Here is a 24,939-nt window from a genome sequence, read left to right as displayed (position 1 = left end):
TGAAACGTGAATGCCAGAAATATTTTTATAAATGGCTTTGTGGCCCTATATTTCTGAGATATTACCTTGTATGCAAAAATGTCCAGACAATGGATATCATCATTTATGGACTCACCTCTAGTATCTCCAGCTGAAGAACCTATGACCTCGGAATCTTTTATGCTTCTTTTTTGTGCAGTAAGTGTTCCGCGGAAGCGGCTGAATAAATCTATCACTGTTACAAGAAGCCCTATAGATCAGATTGCAATGCAGGATAACTTTTCACGTCCCACAAACCACCGACACTGACGCAAGCACCGCTTCTGCACGCAGGCGGTACATAACTGGTTGCTATACCGGCAAACCGCAGGTCACGGATGGGGTGCACTCCAGCTCCATCACTTAACTCGCAGTGAGATTTCTCCATCAGGCAGAACAGTTTTTGTGGTGCTATTCGCTATTTGTAATGCGCCCGTTAACTTCGAAAGATTATTGGATATTAGAGAACATCGGGAACGCGGTCACCGAGCTAAAACAAAGATATGACCTGGGACGGCTATGTGGCTGAGATCTGCAGCTGAAGTAGAAACAATGTAAAAAGGGAGAAGGAGCTCACGCACCCATCAATTCTTCTTGTACTCATGCCTCATGCTCTCGATTTTATTTTAATGCAGAAAAAAAATCGGTAAAGGGATCGGGCACGAGCTTTACGAAAAATGTCTAGAAACATATCTCAAATGAGAAATGATACGAAAGGACTTTTATAGCCATAATACCATTGATTACCAAATTTAAAAATCCAGCCGAGTAGCATGGAGCAAAGAACAATTGGCTACAACTGTAAACTATTGGAAAATAATAATCGAGCACATCGAACAGACGTTTGCATCACTTGCTCTTGAGGAGAGGCGGAAACGTCACAAAATGATGCTCTCGACATCCGAGGCAAATGAGCTTGAGATCTCCCGTTTGAACAAAACTGAAGCAGTTTTGACAAAAAGAACCACAACTTTCTCCCCTGACAATAGCAATACAACCAGCATGCCAGATACCCCACCCGACAAAGTAACGCAACAATAAACAAATGTGTACTCACATTAGACTAAGCCGCCAAAGCGCGAAACAGCTCGCCCGCGATGAAAAATGTTTTTTTTTTTTTTATGTACCTCAAAGTTTTCCCAATGAAGCCTAGGTAAAATGAAATCCAATTACCCGGGGATCTAGACAAACTACTCTGAACACTTAGGCTAAGCGAATACTCTTTCGACAAGCACAGCCAAATATAGCTAACTTCATTATCAAGTCCAGTGGACATCTAAAACTGTTAGAAATAAACATAGAGGACAAAATTACATCCTCTAGGCCTTCGAAACATTGCGACCCGGACCGGCTAACTTGATGAAAAAGAGCATCATAGGCTCAGCCTCACTTAACAAACCAACTGAAATTGTCATCGACCACGCCAACAAAGTTGAAGGTATAATTATTTTAAACAAATATACTTATATTCGGGAAAGTGGCCTCCAACTCAACAACCAGAAATTCTATAACAACTTCTGATCAGACCCTACCACTTAAAGAAAGAACATCATAATAAAAACTGTCAATTAACTAACCGATGGAGGGGAATGTACACCGCGAGTTAGTAAGACACTGTGACCCGAAAGAATTCCTCTACCTGACGCTCCGACATGCTGCCAAAAATAAAAATCGATAATCATGTATTGGGACCTTTTTATCTGGTATTAGCACACTGAACGAACTCATATTACATTGATTATCTCAACAAACATATACTGCATAATCATTCATCTCGCATGCACAACATTGAACGTTTCCTAAAAGTGATCCAATGTCGCCCTACCTCATGGAGTTTTCGCAGTTAACATAACGTGGACTTGGAGTCGCATTACACCAACGTGCCACATCACAACGGAATCGAAGCCACGGTTGAATTATAGAAATATTATATCCTAGACTGTCCTAGACCAAGTGCCAACGCGGCACTGCAAATTTTGTCCTTAACCTTAATAGTTTTGAATTCAACAACTGATATTATCGTGGAAGGAGCGGTACAGCTGTGCGCACCCAAATCACACCAAATTACGCCAGAATATTCGTAAATACAATTAAATCAGGCCTTCAATTCATATATCCAGCCAAACCAGCTACATACATAACTCGTATTGATAGCATAGACATAGTTAGTATAGCAACTGAGTCAGAATTCATTCAGTTTATCACTTCAATCAACAAGTTACATTAAACGATTTCTCTCAACCACGCTCAATCAATTACGAAAAATAATTTCTTCGATGTTTTTGTATGAGTTGCAGGATTACATTAGTCACTAGCTTTATTGTAATCCCACAGACAGGCAACAGTATCTTAATTTCACAGTCGCCAAACACGGCATAGAAAATCTAAATAAGATGCTCAAAGAACATTAGATTCAAACGCAAATGCTCACGATAGGTGGATTTTCACGAAAATACTATTGGCGAGCAATAAATGCTAAATCAAACTACTGCTCCTTCTCTATTATCAGCTATTACTATTAATTCTTGACAGAATAGAATCAGCTAGGAGGGATTCTTGGCAGAAACAAATATGGACGCACGCAGTTGGCACCTCAAGCCTATCATATTAAGACAAAAAAGCAGAAGTCTGAATTGTGACAATTCATATCACTTCACGTGTCACAATAACAGTTGCTGTATTCGCGACGTGCTTGATTAACTTTGGTCGGATGATACGCATATTTGTGGTCTTTTGCACAAGGTATCAGAGAAATATATGTATGCTTTCTTGTCAAAAAAGAATAAAGCAGTCGTTAGTAATGCGCCTGTCCAAGTGCTCTATCTTCTCCGTGGAAAATATAGTGTTTGCGATGCTCAGTTAACTAGCAATATCATGCAGCAGTTAGCCGCAAGGGAGATTTTACTAAAGATGATTCTTTCCGACTCCAATTTGGTATCCAAAACTCAAATGTTCGATCTCTGCGCAACCTCACTGTTTCATGACACGCGAGAAAGGCCATGAGTTTGATAAACCTAAGGTAATAATATCATACAGTGGCTTTATTCATAAGCCCGAATAAAGAGATTTCTACATTATGCTCAGTGCAGTGCAAAAGGTAAAATTTAACGCAGTGTAAAAGTGCATAAACGCAGCCACAGCATCGTGCATTCTATTCCGAGGTCATACCCCACGAAAATTACAACTCTAAAGCGCAAGTAGCCGAAGCAAATACTAACTGCGTCGTCTTAGGTGATACCCTATTTTAATACAAAACTCGGCAATCATCTCTACTCCCTATTGATTAAGCCATCTTCTGGTCTCGCGAAGATGACATCTCCATTTTCTTTTTTTTTCCGTTTTACCATCACTTCATCTCTTCTTTCTAGCTACTCAGGTGTCTTACATATAACACTCTTTGGGGCTTCTTTCCCACCTCATTTGGTTAGGTCAATATTCTTTGCGCCGTGCTCTGCCGACCGGGAAGAGAAACGTGCTCACATTAGCGCGGCACACCTGTCAAATTGCAAGTGCGCAATATCTAAGAGAAAAGGAGAATATCGCATTTGCCCACTACAGGCATGTTCTGCGCAGTCTCCATTTTTTGTACTGCTGCCACTCTGATATCGTATTCACGTGCCCTTATTTTTCAATTCCGATTTTTTTTTAATTATACTCACTCTGTTTTTCTTCTCGCTCGTACAAGCCGTTTAAAAGAAGAAGCTTCCGGAAGCAGCAGCGAAAATAAAGCACACCTGAAAAACATTCGTCGTCGAGGGGAAACGTCGGTCAAATTAATATGTTTTCTTTAACCGGTCGTACATTTCGCTGTATACTCCTTTTCTTAGGCAGTAAAGTACATGATATTTTCGTAATTTATAGTTTCTTACAGGAGGACACTGTTGTGAAGTGGGTGCCAACACATGGAAAACTCCAAATATGGAAGAATAAATGCAAACATAACGAATCTTGTATTTAGATTTCCTTTCAGTACTATAACGAAATTGATTTGATATTTATTGTGTATGTTTCTGTTTTAATTTATCGATTAGTATCTTTTCTCATCTCTACATCTTCATGCTTTCTGCTGACAGCGGCAGAACGCTAATGCAGTTTAAGAAAATTTCCGTACAGTGTGCGAGAAAACCCGTAAAATACGCTCTGCTCGCAGTGTTGAATGAGATTTAAATTCTGTCGATGGAGACATCATTTTGCATATCAACCTTAATGTGTCCGTTCTCTTTTTTCAGAGCCCAACCTTCACATTATAACCGAGAGAGACTAGGAAGATGGTAATGACATAGTTGTGTGCTGTTTGCTCAAGTAGGGTATATTTGTGCGAGAATGGCAGAAAAACCAATCTTTTTCTTTTCTTGTTTAATTACACTTTGCCGCACGAAGCTGTACTGGCAGTTTTCTGACCATTCTATTGACAGTGGGGAGGAATTGTTAGATGTACGCGAGTACAATGTGGTGTCCTTTTGTTGTCAATCTGCTGTGGTTTTCATGTTAGGTAGGTAAGCACGAATATTAGGCAGTATATAGTATTTTTAAGCAAGTCAGTGGAACATAAGAAAGCACGAAAATGTTTTTCTGTTAACATAGGACTATTATATTAACCAAAACGTTAACTTATAGGGAAGTGTGTTGTGGCGGTTTATGTTTATTAGGCAGCGTGTTGTAGAGCGACATTGGGCGTCGAATTTAACACCATATAGCATTATGTGAGAAATGGCATAACGCTTCTTGAAATAATCCCTTTTTATGCCCAGGATCAATCACACGAATAAGCGCCATAAGGACCGTCATTGTAGACCTTGGGTAAGCATCGTTCGATGTTTTGTAAAGGAAAACTTTATAAGCGCATTGCTTAAACTCCAAATCGACCTTGTATTTCACAAAAGCGGTGGCTTGTGAAACCATAACCCGGCGCTGCACTTCGAGCGTGACCTAATAATGCTAAAGAAATGATTGAACTTATGTTTTACAATGCAGCATTTCATGACTCCCCTTCAAGATCTTGCAACGGCTGATGATATTTCAATTTGGAGGTCCTGATAGAAATATTTTATATGCAATCAGAGAGATATGATTTGCTAATAAGTGAGCCACCAAATGAACCGCTGCTGTATCTGGCTCATTTGTGCCACGTATAGTAGATCCTTTCTGAATTAATCTCGGATAACTTCGTCATTCTCGGTGGGAATGCGGGCAGCAGATATGCTCTAGAAACGCCAGAAACTCTAGCATGGTGTCGATAACGGTCAGCTGGCTAGGTAAGAAGGCTGATACAATGGTCGCCTAATTCAGAATCAGACGATCAAAAATGCCACTTTTGAAGCACCTCCTGTAATGAGCGTATGTTTGTCCTTCTTCGGTGGCACAGTTTCGGCATAGCATTAAGCCGCAAGAAGACTTCGAGAAAACTGCCTACGGTCTCATCGGATGTCTAGAACCTTGCTTGCAGAAAGTCGACCGTCGGTTAGAGCCATTATTCTGTTTTTTATCCACTATTGTAGAGTGCAATATACTTGGGGCGTTCTAGTAGGCCGTGATGGTCTTCCCTAGATACAAGCGGAGATCCTTGCCCCAGTGTGATGTCATTTTGTGTCAATTAGCACAAAGTGTCACAGTGATCGATGCCTTCAACTAAGGCTTCTATTAATGCTTAAGTTTCCACGGAAAGAATGCTAGTCATTTAGTTTTCCATCTATATTGAAGGAAGAATGATCAATTGACATTTTTCGCCCTGAAATAGTGTTCAATAAAACGTAGAACTCCGCTGACGGAGAGGAAGCTATAATATTTGGTCATAGGAGACCGCAAAACATGACAAAATAAAATATTGAAAGAAAGCAAAATAGCTTATTACGCGTGTGTGGAACAATTTCCTTTAGCTCTTTCAACTTCGGAATTCCACCATGTTAGCCCTGCTAATCCACAAGATTAGCCGGGCTAAAAATGTGAAAGAAGGTGAAATGTATAAGAAAAAAAGCCACAAGAAAATTTGATAGGAAATTTAATGAACGCTGCTACGGTAATGACGCGAAAGCGATAAGAGCTCTCATTAGCTGTTTCGGCTTGAGGATGTTTGTAGGCTTAGGTACACTTTGTATCGAGCTTAAACGGTGGCCTTTAAGTTCCTGCCTCTAACAATACATCCCTGTTACTATAGGGTCATGTGATAGCACTTCGTATCAAAGACCGCACGAGACAGGTATGAAGAGCCGTTTTGAAGAAGCAGAACGAAAGTCCTTGCATGACCTTTGTGTGTTCAGCTCACAATCCAAGGACTATGGAGGGCTGGTTTCCGCTATAAAATTCCTGTATAGAAAGTTATGCTTGAGTTACAGCTCATGTCAAATCCACGATCTCATACGGTCTCATGACATCACACACTGACAAGCAAGTACTCGGCTACGTCACTCTGCCACAACCATGCCAATGATCTGTCGCTTACAACTACGAGGCCAACAAAGCAGATGATAGATTTTTGGGAATATGGGGCCATGACGCCCTTCCTTTAAACGCAACGCGTGACCTCTCACTACCATCCGCTTGCCACATCCATGGTGCGAATCATTATTTCAGAATAATTTATTCCTTGCTTTTCATGGTATTCTTTGGAACTGGGTTTGCGCCATGAATAATAATTGCATGGTATAGCAAGAAGCAGAGCACTTGACATGCAATAGAATTATAAGCGTCCTCTTCAGTATAAAAGTCAAAGCATTAGGCGCAGCCCCAAAAGGTCCTGTTGGCTGCCGGTGAATATTGGGAGCTCATGAGATGAAATCAACACTTCTGTGCCTGTGTTTCCTCTGCGCATTGCTTGTTATCGCCGAGTAAGCATGAACTGTTTCTTTAAGTATGTATAGATCACTTCAATTTAGGTTAACTGCAGAGATAATAAAACTTGCGTAATCATAAAAATAAGAATGCGAGGAATTATCTAACGTCGCAGTTCCCAAATATTCAAACCTAGCATCTCTCTATGCAAGCAGTTTCTGATAAGGGGGTATCATCATTGATGAACTCAAATATATTAACTGAAAGAGAAGGACCTGTGACTTTGGATTGTTTTATGCTTATTTAGGGTGTATAAAGGTTTCTACATAAACTTCAGAATGCAACTATTGTTACTAGAATCCTAGCTAAAATTTTGATGCGGCATCAATTATGGGAATTCCGTAGGTTTGGTCTGCTTTCGTTTGGTCTTACTGACCGACGACCTAACATTTTGTTGACTGAAACTGTCCGCGTCGTCTTGACCGCTACATTTCTCTTCGGTGAGGATGGCGGAAGTCTTCGTTAGGAAATCGGAACCAGCATGAATTAGCGTCCCGGCAGGTTGTCTCATGCAGGATCAAAGGGCTATTGCTTTTCTAACGCAAAACGTCGGCATCTGCACGCGCTTCCTGGAGGCCGGAAGATGCAATACCATGTACTCCAGGCTTCGTCCATCTTTGCCTGAGTAGGTAAAGACGCTGAAGGCGACGTTCGAAACAAAGCCTGAATTGACAGTTTCAAGTACTCACAGCCTAACGCGTGAGCAAAACTACTAACCAGATAACGGCTAAACAAGTAAGCGGCGAAGTTTGTCTTTTTGCCTCAGCGTGGTATCGAAACAGACCGGCAGCGAAGATTTTATTGGTGCGTTTATTTTTCTTTGCAAAATATGTGACGTATGTAGACCGGCATATGCTGGAAATGCTGATAGTGGTGCAGCTGCTGGCAATTCGGGCACGACATGTGATCTTGTTACGTTTCCCAAACCGCATACACTTACGTAAGTGCATCGTTGCCGCGCAAGCCTGGATGCTTCAGGACGTCATACAGGAATTCTTCCGCATTAATTATGAATACAGCAGCGGGTAAAATGAGCGCCATGGCAGGAGGAGCGCTATAAGAGCTAGTTTTGCTTTACGTGCGTAGCTTCCAGTTTAGGGTGAAGAGAATAGAAATTCTGGAATGCAATTCGACACAAGTGTATTCCAGATACTAGACTACAAAGGATATTACCCATGGCACAGGACGAGTTGTAGGAGGAATTGAAGGACGGTGAGACGTGAATGAAACCCGATATGATTGGATCCTGGTTCGGACATCCTATTTCCAACTAACGCATTGCCGTTTGCGGGGCATTCTAAATATATTTGCCGTTCGCTGTTCAGGGTCACTTCATTCTTGTGGGAAAGCACTCCTATCCGCGATTTATTGAAGTCGCATATTCCTTCGTCATCGTGAGACCGCATGGCGCGGCCCAATCAGCAGGCTGCGCCAACGCTGCTTCTTTCCTTCATGTAATAAAACGAGCACCTTCATTTATCAAGGCGAGGCCAAGGAAAGCGTTGGGAATGGTACTTTGTCTTTTTTTTTAATGTTTACTTGGATAATCACAGAAATTAGTAATGTAATCAGTTTAGGGGAAAGATAATTAGACAGAAAGTAGAAGAAAAAACAACGTGCCGATGGTGGGAACCGAATCCACGACCTCCGAATAACGCGTCCGGTGCTGTTCCAACTGAGCTACATCGGCCGCGGTCCCCCCTGCTACTTTCTTGGTTATTTATGTTGTCTGTATACGAACCTTAAAAGTGTTCACATGCGCCACCCTCAGCCATAGCGGCAGACGTGGGACGTCCTTTGTTACCGCCAGCGTCACGTAGAACGTGATCAAGAGTGAGGGCGAAAGCTGTGCTAGAACCCTCTTACGCTACCTATGGCTTCAAGACTGCCAGAACCGAGACCCCCGTAATCTACAAGCAGATAAATCAAGGGGAAATGAGGGTGCTCGTTATAATACGTGAAGGAAAGAAGCCAACAGTCGGCGAGGCCAAGGAAAGCGTTCGGGATGGTACTTTGTCTTTTTTTTTTTAATGTTTACTTGGATAATCACAGAAATTAGTAATGTAATCGGTTTAGGGGAAAGATAATTTGACACAAAGTAGAAGAGAAAACAACGTGCCGTTGGTGGGAACCGAACCCACGACCTCCGAATATATATATATGAAGGAAAGAAGCCAACAGTCGGCGAGGCCAAGGAAAGCGTTGGGGATGGTACTTTGTCTTTTATATATATATATATATATATATATATAATCTACTGCAACCTAGTAATTAAATGACGGCATGCAGACTCGACCTACATGCAGCCATATCGTAATTGGCGAATTCAAATAGAAACTGCAGCTGCGCCCATCAAGTTTCTCAAAATGAACGTTACTCTATCTTAAGGACTTTGACGCCGAGCCACAATGCAGACGACAACGCTAGGCGCTGCCTAAGCTGAGTGCGGAGTGTCCCTAGCCAGGCAAAGTAGCCCACACGTTTCGAATTTTGAGCTGCCTTCATTACGAGAAGTCACGAACAGGCTTTGCGCTTGCGCCATACTTCCGACGCTCCTCTTGCGCTCAGTTTTGACTCCGCGCGAGGAAAAATGCCGGACTTCACCACGCTGCATAACGCTAGAAAATTAACTTTAAAAATGAGAACAAAATAAGAAAAAAAAACAATGTCGTGTCGTGTCGTTTACAGCATCAAATTCCTAATTGAGACTAGCCATCCGACTATGATAGTTCTTTTTTATTTTAAAATAAAATAGACGAGTTTTGCAATGTATTGTCTCCGCCAGAGCAGAGAGGTTGCACTTGCAAATATTTTGTTTCTATTGTGAAACCAATTATTTCAGGAGTTTTTGAATATGTTTTCTGGAACACCCGATATAGACTGAAATCTCTTAATCGACCCTCTGCTTCCTTTCCTAAAGATCATATGGACGCTAGACCTTGAAAGTGATTTTTATCGCCCTCTGCGTGTTTATTATCTTTTCCAGAGCCCAACCAAATGAGCGTGACTCCCAGAGGCTATCGAAATGGTAATGCCATATTTGCAAGTAACTTGCTCCAGTTGGTTTCTCTTATTGTACACTTACGAGAGAGATAGTAACAATTTTGGTTTCTTGTTAAGTTTGGACGTAAAAAATGTAATTTGGGGTATAGAAATCGAACAGTTGAATATTTCTCGTAAATCTCCGCGGACATCTCACAACGCTGTAAGTAGGTGGGATTTAAATGAGAGGGAAAAAAGAGGATACGCAGTGGAGGGCTCCGGAACAGTTTAGATTGCCTGGAAATGTCTAGAGTGCACTGACGTCACACAGTACACGGACACGATTTCTTTATATCAAATCAAAACGTGAGCGCTACGACGAGATTCGAACCCGAGCACCACGGTTCAGCAGCCGAGCGTCTTCAGCACTGAGCCATCGCAGCGTTTTTTTTTTTAAATTTACTGCGTGGGAAAAACTTCCGTAAAAGAAGAAAAAACTCCACTTAATTAAACTTGCCTACGTTTAAAGTTACCGGGCTGCTTAATACGAGCCCGCCATATCCCTAATCCGACATATTGCACCGTCATAATAACATCAAAATTCTGAGAGGCAAACACATGCATCTAGGTACGGCATCCAGTCTGGAGGTTCTTCACGTGCAGCATATACACTCTTCACCAAAGCACACTGCTCCCAAAACACGGATTTGGACGATCTTGGTGGCTCAGCATGCATGTCCATCATACGGTTTTTCCATAGACTGAACAGTCTCATCAACACAAATAGATCATAAGGCACAACAGAGTTTTTGTCAGGAGGCAAAAATGTAATAGTATATAGTGTAACTTTATGTCCTTTTTAAGAGTTCTTTGTAGTACGTCCCGAAAGAACATAGCATCACGGCACAGAATAAAGCAATGATCAATTGTCTCAGGCACGTTACAGAGACTGCAATTCACCGCCCAGGGCACAAACATCTCCTTATCATGAAGAAATGTCTTGACAGGCAACGTCCCTTTGTGTAGTTTGAAAAAGAACGTTTTTACAGCTGCCTGAATGCACATTTGCCTTACACGGTTTAGAACAGTGGTGTCCAAAAACCCCAGAGAAGGCTGCCGATAAAACGGTGTAGTGAACAAAGACTCAGTGAGAACCTGGGTCATCGGCTTTCTCTAGAGGCTATACAGGTAATCTACAGAGAAACGCACTGTGAGAAAATTGAAAGTGTCAGCAACCTCCTTAAGGAATCCCCATAAAGGCCCCTCACGAGCCTGCCCAGTCGGTGGGAATAAGTAAGGCAAATGAGGACTAAGATGCCTAATGAGCACAGCTACAAGAAACGGGTGGTTAGCCGATTTCAAAGAGAAAAAACGTGAAACAAGTCGATTCACAAACAAGTGAACAAGGCCCGCTCCAAGAAACTCTAAGGGAAGAAACAAGTTGTCACGCCGCATGGGCTCCCATTGAGAGGGCCGCACAAATGTTGCAAATATTCTATGTATAATTTGTACCTTCCTCCTCGCACAATGCAGGACTTGAAGGACATACGCAAGCTTTGCAAGCAAAAATATGTTACAGACATGTGACCTAGAAAACACTGAGAATTGCCTACCCATTCAAGCCTGTGTTTGTCGCCGCATAGGTACGATTTGCGAATCCCAGAAGGCTGCGCTGTTGCGAATTTGGTGCAGCGGAATCCTTAGGTACTGAAGATGACAACAGTCCCAGCTATACCTGTGTACAAGGAAGTGTGGGACCGTTATAATCGCATCTGAGATTTCTGGTACTTTACTAAGAACTTATCTTAGGCAGCCTAATATCTTGAAGACGTTTATAAATTTGGAAATATGAGGTCAGTAGGGCATTCGAAAAGGGAATATTCTCCAGTAAATCCACTGCTGCTAATTAAATAAAGACAGTTGACATGGAGTGCAGGGAGTCTTGGTGGTTTCGGATTATCAGGGACGTTCTGTTAAACCGCATTTCGCCCCGAATTTATTAACTTGTCTTAATATGTAGGATGCGCATTAATGTTTGCTTAAATGTTATATTTGTATTCCTAGGATGTATAGACAAAATAGGCTCCATCGCAACCGTCGTTGCAGGCCGTGGGTAAGTGTTATTCTTGCCTTTGAAGGTTGGTTTGGTTTGGTTTTGTTTTGGTGTTTAACGTCCCAAAGCAACTCCGAGACGCCGTAGTGGAGGACTCCGGAAATTTCGACCACCTGGGGTTCTTTAAAGTGCACTGACATCGCACAGCACAGGTTGTGAAACAACTTACAGGGCTTATTGGCTCGATATCGACCATGCATCCTGCAAAAGTGGTAGTTTGTACAGCCATACAAATTGAATAAGAAGCACGTTCAATGCAGAGACGAATTATATTGCGTAAGCAATACTACACCAGGCTTCAGCCCGTCGCGTAAACCCGACCAGTAGCCACGTTTGACAATTAGAGCAACCGCAGATGGGGCCCCTCTTCAATCCGGGGGGTAAACTCGGACGGTAGCCACGCCGCACCGAAGAAGAAGAAGAAGAAGAAGAAGAAGAAGAAGAAGAAGAAGAAGAAGAAGAAGAAGAAGAAGAAGAAGAAGAAGAAGAAGAAGAAGAAGAAGAAGAAAAAGAAGAAAAAGAAAAAGAAGAAAAAGAAGAGAAAAGAAAAAGAAGAATAAGAAAAAAGAGAAGAAGAAGAAGAAGAAAGCTACGTCGGTTTTGCCTACGCAACCTACCGGGTTTAACTAAAGATAAACCCCAGCTAATTATTTTTAAGTAGCCAGGAAATTTCAGTTCAGTTCAGTTCAGTCGTGTCCGACTTACCATTCTTCGAGCGGTAGCGGCATATAGTCGGCTCACTTCTGCTTTGCAGCGAGATTTCCAAACTTGGCTTCAAAAAAGTAAGCGAGAGCGAGCTCTCTAGCACGCGCTCAAGTACGCGCTCCTAGATACAGTTCTTGTACTCCACCCATGTTAACACCGACAGATATCGTGATTCATCCAAGACGCTCGACGGCATAGTTGAAAAACACCTGAAGAATGTGCAGTTCAGTAGCGCAGCGCTGAAGGGCACGCCGTCTGTGCTTGCAGACGTGCGGAACCTTTAGAAGCAGAAGAACGTCTGTAGCACCTGTAGAAGCAGATGTTCTCCTGCTTCTAAACGTTTCGCACGCCTGCTTCCAAAGCAGAAGGCGTGCCCTTGCAGGTTCGTCTGCTTCCACAGGCGTCACAGACGTTCGTCTGCTTCTAAACGTTTCGCTTCGCTCGCGACTTCAAAGTAGATTGTTTCAGTTTCCTGCGGCTCAACCTACGCCTTGTTTAATTTCAGTGAACATTTTTCTTACCAGGCGGCGCTGGCAAGCACATCGAATATATCCTCGATCGCTGATACCTCATGTTTGTGTACCGTTTGTTAAACGCTATACTAAAACTAGCTCTGATGGTGAGTCTTTTGCGGCACGCTAACTTTATTAGAGAGTTTTAGTTTAGCGTTAGCGTAAATAGCGGTGCTAACGGAAATAAAATTACCGTGCCACAAGCGACTCCCTGTCGGGCCGAGTTTTAGTATAGCGTTTAGCAAACGCCACACAATCTATTTTGTATGGAGGTATCAACAGCTGAGGATATATTCGAAGTGCTTGCCAGCGCTACCTGGTAGCAAAGTGTTGACTGAAATGAAACAAGGCGGAGCCGCAGGTTGAGCCGCAGCGAGCCGAGACAAGCTCATCTTGAACTAGCGGGCAAAGCGAAACTTTTGGAAGCAGACGAACAATTGCGTGCGCTTTCTGCGCGATGTTTGGCCTCTTCTGAACTGTCTACCATTCTGTCGGTGCCTTACAACTATGCCGTCAAGCATCTTGAATGATTCGCGATATTTATCGATGTTGACATGGGCAGAGATTGACGAACTGTATCTAGGAGTGCGCGCTCGCGAGCTCACTCGTGCTGACTTGTTTGAAGCGGACAATTTGGAACTCTACCTACAACGCAAAAGTGAGCCGACCATATACCGCTACCGTTCGAAGAATGGTTTATTGGATATAAACCCTGTGGACCCTGCGCTTTTTAGGTTGCAGTTCCGTTTTGAAAAAGAGGATTTTGAGCACCTTCACAACTGCCTTGCTCTGCCAGGCACTTTCACTAGTGCCCAAGGAGTTAAGGTCCCTGGCCGACATGCACTTTGTATTGCACTAAGGCGGCTTGCGTATCCCAACCGCTGGTGTGATTTGGAACCGATCTTCGGTTTGCATTCGTCAGTGATGTCCAGCGTCACAACTCAAACTATCAGCTACATTGTTGGTCGTTTTGGACACCTTTTGAGAGATGTCAACAAGTCGCAGCGGTCTTTGATAGCACGAGCTGTGAACGCTTTCTCTGTAGCTTGCTGTACGTTGCTCGCAATCTCTGGCCATAGCGACGAGTCCCTAAACGGATTCAGGTTCCGTACTTCTCGCAGCATTGCGACGTCGTCATGAGCAGTGAACCTTATACGCATATTTACGTTGCACCGTGCTCCGACTCTGGCACTGGACATTTTGATTACGGCGCTTGTCGTCTGTTTTCGTCTGCTCTGTAGATTGATGGACGTATGCTACAAGAACCTCGCCTGCATGCCCCCTTGAAGTGAGACTTTAAACGTAGAAAAGATGCAATGCAAACTTCACAACGAGCTCAATACTCTCGCATAAAATGTAATTATATAATAGCCAAAATTAGTAATAAAATATAGTAACCACCGAAACGAGGCTTTAAACCAATTCGCTGCGTTCAGAGTGGATGCATCGTCGCAGGCGACCCCATTAGGCCTAGGAGCATTAGATTCCAGGCCGAATCTCCACAACAAAGCTTCTTTACACCCTGCACATCATCGTCGAACCAAGATTAGTCAAATCGAATGATGACAGTACCAGTAGTTGTTCGTAAACGTGCCAACCGGAACTGCAACGACTATTTGTTCGTTTGAAGCGGACGGCTGCCCGATCCATGGACGCCGCCATGGTTTTCGCGCTATATACGAAAAAGACGATCGCTAAATTCTCAAAATTGCGTGAACGCGCTAGAGCTATTTCTATGCTAGCGTTCAGCGCATGCGCATTTCCGTTCCGCTATTCCGCTAATCCCGCAATCCCCGTAAACCCCTCTAAACTAAAACTCTCTATTTCCGTTAGCACCGCTACTTACGCTAACGCTAAACTAAAGCTATCTAATGTATTCGTCAGACAGGTGTGGTATTCGCTACACGTGTTCATGTGGTGTATAAAAGTGGGCACTACCGCTTTTGCGGTCTCCGATGAGCCGTCTTCCTTGAGTTTATTCCCCGAACGGAGACCGTAATTCTGAGCCACTGATGCCATACCCACTAGGCCCAAAACAGTATACGTTAGGCAGGGTCGATATAAAGGGCCTGTCGGGCATGGCTGTATTCCAGGAGGAGTGCTGTGACTCTGGCTCTCCTACGTCCAGCGATAGCGGGGGTTGCATGTTTTCTCGGGATGGACGCAACTATGAATTAGCTGCCAGCTTGAGCGGAATGATGTAGCACCTCTGTTGCAACTCAGTGGTCGGCTCCGGGTATTTTAGTCGGCAAAAGGAGGACAACGTTCACTCTCGAGTTTCTAGACTAGTAAGCTGGCCGGTCCGTTGGACTTTCATCCGCCCTTCTGCCGTGTTGTGTATGACGACGTGGAGCAGACACAGTGCGTAGGGATACGGAGGTAGGCCGACGGCTGTATTCATTTTGAATTTTCACCGCTTAGCTCGATTCGATTCAGCCATTAATAGAGTGCGTGAAATGTCATACGGCTCATCAGCAGCGCCTGGTATAGGGGGTCTGACTCGGATACAAAGAGTGCCGGCGGGTTTGACTGCGATGTCTGAATAACCACCCGAGTTAGCTCTAGTGGCAGATTATGTGCAGAGTCTTTTAATATTCCGTTGCAAAACTTGCCTGAGGACTCATGCACCATAAACGCCGGTTTCGATTGGTTAAAATTAGGGTGTTCGGATAGTGGCGACACCAGTGCTCGTTGAACTGTGTCCATTTTAAACTTTCAGGATTTTAATAAACGCAGAACGACGCAGCGGATAAAACCAATGAAAGAGATGCAACTCTAGCAAAAATAACTTGACATAAGGGTCGCAGACATAATCGAGAAGAAAAAGAAAAAGAAAATAGGAAATTTTATGAAGTAAATAACGGCAATAGCAAATAGCCGTTATTGAGCGATTTTATATTGACTAAAATCTACAAGCAGCCGAAAAACGCATACTAAAGCTAATAATTTATTTAAGGAGAGTTTTGCAACCTATATGATCAAAAAGATCTGGTTATGTGACCTGAGTACGTCACACAAACTACCCACTAAACAGCGACTGACCGGCCATTTCTCATTGGCCAGCTACAACCTGCAGGAGGCGTGATCGGTATTTCTCCGTCCCAACATTGATTCCGACAAGGCCGGCCAAGCCGTATTTTCTGAATAATGGGGCATCCAATGGTTTTGCGCTATACGGAATGCCAGGAAACAATTGCAACGGCATTTTAGGGTAATGAACAGTTAGAGTAAGAGCGCAGTGCACTGTATATGAATAATGAAATCATTTTTGGAGATATCATCAATGAGCCCCTCATTCGACAGGACACTCGGAATGACGTAATAAGCTAATTATATAAAGGCAAAGTCACACGAATGCTTCTTATAAATGTGCTTACGTTTCAGAGTGGTGATATCAAATGAACCCGTGTATATAATACCGAGCGGTGGTAGCAAACTTCATCAGTGAAGGTTTAGATGCGAACGATATAAAAGTGAGAAAGATAACTAAATCACTGTGTAGACTGTACTTGCCGCACCTCTTTGTTATCGAGGGAATTGTGTGGTAGAACTGAGAAACGAATTATGCATAAAAATGTTGAATTTGTGCACGGCGTCAACAGATATACAGGGTACATTTTACTCGAACGTATGTAATGGCACCCATTGCCTTGGGAATGCAAGAAGACGACCGACATCAAACGTAAACGGAAGTTTCTTTGCCGTCTTATTTTTTCGGCTTTATAAATTAATAAGACCGGGGAACAAAAAGGCATATTATAATTTTTAGAGTGCAGCTCATATGAGCTCCCTCGGTGGTTAAGCCTCGTCGCCGTTGCTACTTTTGCAGGTTTACCAGAGTGACAATGTCAGATGTTACGAGAAAAGAGAATTTGTCAGAAAACCGAACAACCACAAGCTCTGCGCCGATGGCTTATGATTTGTAGCAAGAGGTACAGAGGCCACAGTCTCGCTATTTCGCCGCGCCTGTCTGAAGAGCGAAGAAGGAGAAAAAGGAAGTGAAAGAAGAAGAAAAAGAAGGAGGAGGAGAAGAAAAAGAAACAGAAGAAGAAGGAGAAAAAAAAAGATGAGGAAATAGAAGAAAAGAAGAAGAAAAAGAAGTCAGACAACTCGGTAGTTAGTAGAAGCGAACGACAACAGAATGTTGCTAGGACAGAAGGTTCATTCGAACCTTGTGACGGCGGTGTACCCCGGTGTTCGACGTAGAGACGATGTCATACCACTCGAAGTCATCTACACCCGAATGAGAATTATCGAAGACGAGAGGCAATGGGCGCTCGTATGTGAAGTGGTACTTATAAATAGGGCACAAATAAAGCTGAAACCATAGAGTAAACAACTACGTGCAAAAGGCCATGTCTTTGCTTTCAAGCCGAACCTGAGTGTAGCATGCAGATTGCTCTCGGGTAACTTCAGGTTTAACCACAAGCTAAATCTCAGCTAATTTTCTTCCTCTTCTCGGAATTCTCTTTGGTTCTTGAGAAAAAGTGCAATTGCTTTGTAGCAGCGGGTACGTACATACAAGAATCTATGAAAACCTTACTCAGATTTTTTTCTCCTCTGTTACCACTTCTGTTTTCTTTTTCGTCCAGTGCCGTCAGACTGCGCTCGTAGGCGACAACTGTGGAGATGACTGTGCGTGCACCCAAAACCCTCGAGGAAGACATCTACTACCTCTCGCTTGCATATGGTCTCCAGGTTGGGCTTTGGAGCAACAAGAGAGGGCGCGTGCAGTGCTTAAGAAAAATTAATAAAGTATGGCTGGTGAAAAATTATTACTTTGTGTACGTTACTTATTGCAGTGATCAGTAAAACCGATTTAAATTGGGTTGTGAAGCAACAAAAAGGGGTTGGTAGAACAGTGTCTTACAAATGCATAAGCTTTACTGTCCGCAATAGCGTATTCAGAGAGGCATAGAAACTACATAGTCTAACTTATAGGTTCTTATCTCTCCGAGTGGTAACAAGCACTGAGAAATTCATTGAAAATTACAGTAACATTTTGGCACAATGTGTGGACATAATTTTCGCAGGACTATAAGTTAATTGATGAAAAAACTTCATGATATTTGTTACTCATTTCTTCGCAAATGCGGCCGCGCAGTAGGAGCCGAAAAGCAATTAAGATTTTCGGCTTCCGTCGAGTTCTCTGCAAGTTATTGGATCCAGACTTTAATATTTAAGAGAAGAACGTCTCTAACCAATTACTTTCAAATAAACGCTTTCCCTTCCATCACTAAATGCTTTGCCGAGCAGCTAGACTGTACATATCATCTTAAATATACGCTTTGAACTGGAGTCATTTTAATTAATTTAGAGCTCATCGGACCTAACCAAACCAGTGTTGGCACATCAATTGATAAAACCTGCTCCAGGAGTAGTTGGCTTCGTGCACAATAGATGGCGGGAATCAATTATCACCCCTTCAGGCATTTGGTCTGTGAACGACTGCTTCGCTGCTTTTATAGGGCATGTAACGCCTTTTGAAGCCGATAGTGGCAAGCTTTCGATGATTTATGATATTGTTAGCCCACGCAATGAAATGCAGTGCTTTTGAGAAAGCAAAGGAGAATATAGCACCTGTTCCGGCGCCATGCATGTGCTCGTGATTACGAGATCAGAAAACAACGAAATCAAAAACTGGCTCTTACCAGCCAGATCTGCATTTTTGTTGTCTTTTTTTTTTTGCTACCGTGACCCCGAATGGGCCATGGTAAGGCGCACATGTAATAAACAGAAATAAACAGAAATAAACAGAAAAACAAAACGTAGCAAATGCCATGCACGAGGATGGGACTCGAGTTGTCGTAGACATTACGCTGCTAGAGTTAACTGAGCTTTATAAAACAGCGTCGTCGTGAATGCGATATAAGAGAGCGAGCATCAACATGCATGGCGTAAAGAGCGTACCGTGAAGCTGTATTAAAACAAAGCGCAGGCAGATCCCGCGGGAGCAGCCAATGCCCACCTTCATCCTGTGTCCTGCACTGCAGAAGCTTTCAGCCGTGGTCAACAAGCTACTTGGAATAGCACCCACGTTTACGTTTCATTATCCGTGAAAGGTGCCACTGCATGCCCAAAAGCTACGGTGCCGAGAGACATGAAAGGCGAGGAAGGAAGGATGGTGGTGGCCGATGCGTTCATGAAATATAGAAAGCATGTCACGTACGCACGCCGTTTTAGGTGAGTTACACACTATTGACGGCAGAATTGTAGAATAATACGTTAGTCTCTAAAGGCTCCAATCCGGCGTATATTAGGAAAACTTTGCACAAACGTGTTGTGTGCCATAAAATTATGCCTTTCTTATATGGGCGCAGGTTATTTGTTGAAATATGAAGGACTGTAGGGTAAGACACGTAAGACAGATTCTCGGATCAGCTCTGCTGGAGGACCCTACCGTTGAGAGAACGGAATCGCGCTGGAGGACTGATGGTCAAGGAGTTGTGGCTAATGGCGTCCAGCCTGACCTACGACCAGGGATGCCACACCTGGGAATGGCCACGGACCACCTGCTGATCGCATTTCACCTGTCCTATGACCTGAAGGACCTGACCTGGGAGTGGTCGACTCCTGTTGTCTTCGAGCACGTAGCCAGCACGCACGTTCGGCGTCACGCCTGGTGCGCTAGATGGACACACCTGAAAATAGGGCGTCTCTGCTTACCTGACCGGTCACCGGGCGTTCCTTGCAGTGCGAGCTAACGCGACCGGGAGCGTCCGCATGGACTTCCTTCTTCTAGCGTCCGGTGACTGTTACTAGCTTGTATTCGTTTTCGTCTTGTCTGTTAAGCTCGGTTTTTTATATTTGTTGTTTTTTGTGTAGTCTAATGCGGTCGTATAAAAAGATATGTTCCTAGTTTGACCGGTCTGGGTGTGAGTTCGTTTGATCCCACTAAATCAGTCCTTTAATTGGTCACTTTTAAGAACCTCCTCACAATTTTCGCATTCATGGCAGGACCAGGCTGGTCTCTAGGTTAGATAAGCAAGGATGCAAGTACTTTCTTTAGCCCTATGTTATTTTTCAGCGGTTTTTGGGGCGTATTCACAGGTGTCTCCTTGTTGCATCTCCCGGAGTCTTCTCCGTCGACCTCGTCCCCTTCTACCTAATGGTCGGTTGCCCTTAGTCCAGGGCTCCGCTAGTCACTGCCGCCCGTTGAGCTCGCTGTACCAGATCTTGCTGGTCTTCGCAGCGGACGCTGGACAGCAGAGTCTCCCATTGCTCCGCACTCGTGTTTCGTATTTTGTGGACCCCGTCTATGTTTTGACAAGCCCATGTGATGAGATATAGTGTGGGCTTTTCGGCGCATCATGGACATCTGTCCGCTTAAATGGTAGGGTGCAGTTTGTTTAGAATGCGTAGGTTTGGATATGAATCTCTCTATAATTGTCTCCAAATAACAGCTTCCTCTCCGTTGAGAGTACTGTGCGGTGGGGAATATCGCATTCTTCTGTCACTATAGTTTTCTTGTATGGCCGAGTATTCCTTCGGTACTGGCTAAAGTTCCGTGGTCTCGTCGAATGCTCGGAAAGCAGTGTATGCTCGAGCTATTCTGTCGGCTTGTTGGTTCCCTGCCACCCCCATGTGCCTTCGTACCCAAATAATTTTGTGTGTGGTCTTGTTGTTTTCTTCTTTGTGGTGTTCAATTTTGTCGCTCGCTTCGAGGAGTATACGGAGCGCGTGACGAGCTAGCCTGACATTCATGTAGTTTTGACAATCTGTTTGAGAGTCCGTGAGTATCGTTAGCCACCGCTCAGTTCTATAGCCCTCTGCCACGGCTAGAGTAACAGCTACTTCCACGGCCTCCGGTACCTTGCAGTGTCGCATAGACGCACTGGTCACTTCGCGTAGATACGAATCGACCCCCATGGAACTCAAAATTTGTAGTCTCCTCCTCTCGAGGACGCGTCTGCATACACGGTCGTGTCTCGAGGAGCGTATGTTTTCTGAATGAATTCAGGCCTTGCTTCTCTCCTACCTCCGCGGAAGTTGGGGTCTATGTTTCTCAGGACTGGAACTGCCTTGATGGACTTGCGAAGTTCGACGGGAATCGTTTCCATCCTTGTCATTTCTCGCATCTGCTTGCGGTATCCGAGTCTCTGTAAGAGCGCTCTTCCAGTCGGTGTCTGCAGCAGCCTGAGTTTTTGCGACTCAAGATGCGCCTTGAGTAGCTCCGCGAAGGTGTTTTGCAAGCCAGGCGCCATGAATTTTTCTCTCGATGTGTTGCTCGGTAGTCGAAGCGCTGTCTTATACGCTTTGCGTAGTATGCCATCTGCTAGTTGTATTTCGCTCTTGTTGAGGCACTGGTGGGGAGGCTGTACATAATCAGGCTCACTACCAGGTTTCTGACTAGTTTCAGTGTGTCCTCTTCGCGCATGCCATGCCGCCTTTTGATGATGCGTGTGATCATGCGTGCTACTTGTAGCGGAGTTGCTTTGGGCTGGGTAAAAGTGTGAGTACTGCGTTGATTGGATTGGACCCACATACCCAATATTCTTATTATTGGGTTTTCCGGGATGGGTCTTCCTTCCAGGTAGATGTTGAGTTTCAGGTCTCACTGGTTGGGACGACCCGGTTTTGTTTTTTGTATCAAACGTTTCCTCACGTACCAAACCGTGAATATAGAAATAGGGGCGCGACAAGAGATAACATTAAGCAAGGCAACAAATGGTCATCACAGGGATCGGTGCTTTCTCCGACCCTTTTTAACATTGCAATGATCGGGCTGCCAGACCGACTCGGAAAGATAGATGGCCTCTGCGACACTCTCTACGCTGACGACTTCATCCTTAGGGTCGACAGAGGGAGAAGCGATGGCCAGTTAGACGACACCCTACAAAGGGCAATCTGGGAAACGGAAAGCTATCTGAGACCCATAGGGCTAAAATGCTCGCCGGAAACATCGGAGATGCCTATCATGAGCAAGCAGCAGGTCAATATCAAGCTCCTGGTCAACAACATCCCGGTTCCAAGGGTGGACAAGATCAATCAGGATTCTGGGTATGTGGATACAACAAAATGGAAAAAAAAAGAGAAGTCATAAACAGACTAGAAGCCACGACCAAACAAACGTGCAGTCTTCTCAAGAGGATAGCAAGCACAAACGCAGGGATGAAGGAAACGAACCTACTTAGCACGTACATAAGGCTGCGGCCCAGTGTTCGAACCCAGACCAAGACGAATTGATCATTAAGAACGAGGTTTCTGAGAAAGCTGTACAGGTTCACTTTCGTGCCGTATGACTCTGCATAGGCGGATTGCAATGTGTAATCACTCCGTTATCACTAAGCTCAGTTGGTGGAGCGATCGCCTAGCACAGGTTGTGGTCCCGGGTTCTTTGATCAGAATCAAACTCTTGTTTCTAAACCTTTTTCTACGCTAGGAATCAGCTGTGAGATGCCCCTAAACGCGGGGAATAGCTGTGTCGCACTAGGTAGCAGAAGCCTAACAGCGTCCTGAGGAGAGGACTTTGAATATATTGCCTGTATTTGTGTAATCATATGATGCGGGAATACGTGCAGTTAGTAAACTATTTCTCTTTCAAAAAAGTACTGTTCTTGTATAGGACATTGGGAAGTGTGAGCCTCACACATTTACGAAAGTGTATTGCAGCACTAGCTTTTATCTTCGCAATGCTCAAACGTTACGCACAACTTCGTGCTATTTGGTAGAGGGTCAGTGCTTATGCTTACTCTACCTGGCAGGCAGTAAAAAGGAGTGTCTCCTTTGTAAAACATGCAGTGTTCTGTATGTCTCACATCAGTTCCAGATAGCGTGTGTTTTTCATACAAGTCGCTGTAATGGAATTGGGAAGAGCTGGTTTTAAACCTCTAGATGGGCATTCGTGAAAAGCAATTGTAAATCGTTTTATCAACTTTTATGATATTCCAGAAAAATGAGTGAGCTCATTCACGAGCGTGAAAATCAGGAATAAGGTGAATTGTAAGACAAGAAGAGCCACAAAAAATTCTGAGAGGACATTAATGGACGCTGCTAAGGTTATGCCGCGAAAGCGATAATGACTCTTATTAGCCTTCTTGGCTTGCGGGTGTTTGTCCGCATAGATATACTTTACCCTAATCGGTCGCTTTTTAGTTCGTGCCTGTATCAATATATCCTTATTACCATAGCGTCATGCGATAGCACATCGTATCAACGACCGCACGAGACAGGTTATGAAGAGCCGCTTTACCCAAGCAGTACGAAAGTCCTTGCTAGGCCTGCGGGCAGCGTGTTAAGCTCGCAATCCAACAATTCTGCAGGACATCAGGGAATCTTAACAAATCGACGATTTGATAGGGTGTCGTGACGTCACAAACCTTGACAAGTGAGTATCCGGCCATGTCATTTTGCTACATGCCAATGATCTGTTACAACGCCAAGGCCGACAAAGCTGATGCTAGATGTTGGGGGAAGTTGGGACTGTTAACGCATTTCCTTTCAACTCAACATCTGACCTTTCATTGCCATATCCGCTTGCCACTTCGATGGTGCTAATCAGCATTTCAGAATATTTTCTTCCCAGCTTTTTAATGGTATTCTTTCGAAGTAGACTTTTGCTACGAATTATCATTTAATGCTGTAGCGAGGAACAGAGCACTTGAAGTGCGAGATAATTCATATAAGCATCCTCTTCAGTATAAATGTCAAAGAACTAGCGGCAGCCTCAAACGGTCCTGTTTGCTGAAGGATGAGTTGGGAGTTCCTGAGATGAAGTCGACAGCTGTGTGCCTGTGTTTCCTCTGTGTTTCCTCTGTGCATTCGTCTTTATATCCCAGTAAGTATGAACTGTTTCTTTGAGTATGTATAGCGCACTTCAATTTAGGTGAACAGTAGAAATAAGAAAACTAGTATAATCATAAAAATTAAAATGCGAAGAATTCTCTAAACGTCCCAGTGCCCCGAGTCCCTAAACCTAGTATCTCTGTATGCAAGCCCTTTTCCGAAATTGGATGTTATCATTGCTGAACTCAAATATAGTAAGTGAAGGAGAATAACCTTCACCTCGGATTCTTTTATGCTTCTTTAGGATGCACAAAGGCTTCAGCATAAACTTCAGAATGGAACTATTGTTGCGAGAAGCCTAGATCATGTTGGGATGCGGCATCAGTTATAAAAATTCTGTTGGGTTGGTTTCATTTCGTTTGGCATACTGACCGACGACCTTATATTCTCTTGATTCGCACTGTCGCCTTCGTCTTTATTGCTGCTTTTCTTTTCAGTGAGAAAGGTGGTAGTTTTCATTAGGCAATCTGAACGAGCATATAAATTAGCATTCATGCAGGCTGTCTCATGTAGGAGCTATTGTCCTTATAACACAAAGGTCACCATCTTCACGCGCTTCCTGGTGGCCGGACGATACAACACCATCTACGCCTTTATCCTTATCTTGCCTTATCTTTGATAGAAGATAAGGACGCTGATGGTAACGTCCGAAATACAGCGTGAAATTGCAGTTTTCTGTACTCGCAGCTTACCCTATGAAGAAACCGGCTAATCAAATAGCGGTTAACCAAGTGAGCGATAAACTTTGTCTTTTTGCTTCAACCCGGAATCGAAACACATAGGCAGCGAAGTTTTCATAGTGTGTTTATTTTCCGTTGCGAAATATGTGACATATGTAGAACGACATATGCTGAGAATGCTATTAGTGGCGCACCTGCTTGTAATTCTGGCACGGCATGCTATCTTATGACGTAACCCAAACGGCCGACACGGACGCAAGCGCGTGTCTGCTGCGAGAGCCTCGATACGTACAGTCATGCAGCCACATCAATTATG

At 43.8% G+C, this 24,939-nt stretch overlaps 1 long non-coding RNA gene and 1 pseudogene across 2 annotated transcripts in view; both read right to left on the bottom strand.

Moving 5' to 3' along the window:
• Window positions 1–24,939, bottom strand: part of LOC146180620 (uncharacterized) — a 225,455-nt gene that overhangs the window by 27,743 nt on the left and 172,773 nt on the right. For both annotated transcript variants that reach the window (XR_014700100.1, XR_014700098.1), the window contains exon 6: window positions 3,678–3,752. This is a non-coding gene — a long non-coding RNA (uncharacterized LOC146180620). The remainder of the gene's footprint in view (window positions 1–3,677; window positions 3,753–24,939) is intronic.
• On the bottom strand, window positions 10,424–11,445 carry LOC146180622 (uncharacterized; annotated as a pseudogene).

Source organism: Amblyomma maculatum, chromosome 8 (genome assembly GCF_055883805.1).
Source record: "Amblyomma maculatum isolate TAMU_Amacu chromosome 8, ASM5588380v1, whole genome shotgun sequence".
Taxonomy (NCBI): Eukaryota; Metazoa; Arthropoda; class Arachnida; order Ixodida; family Ixodidae; genus Amblyomma; species Amblyomma maculatum.
Note: the sequence above shows the minus strand (reverse complement) of the source record. Positions and strands in the feature narration are given on the sequence as shown.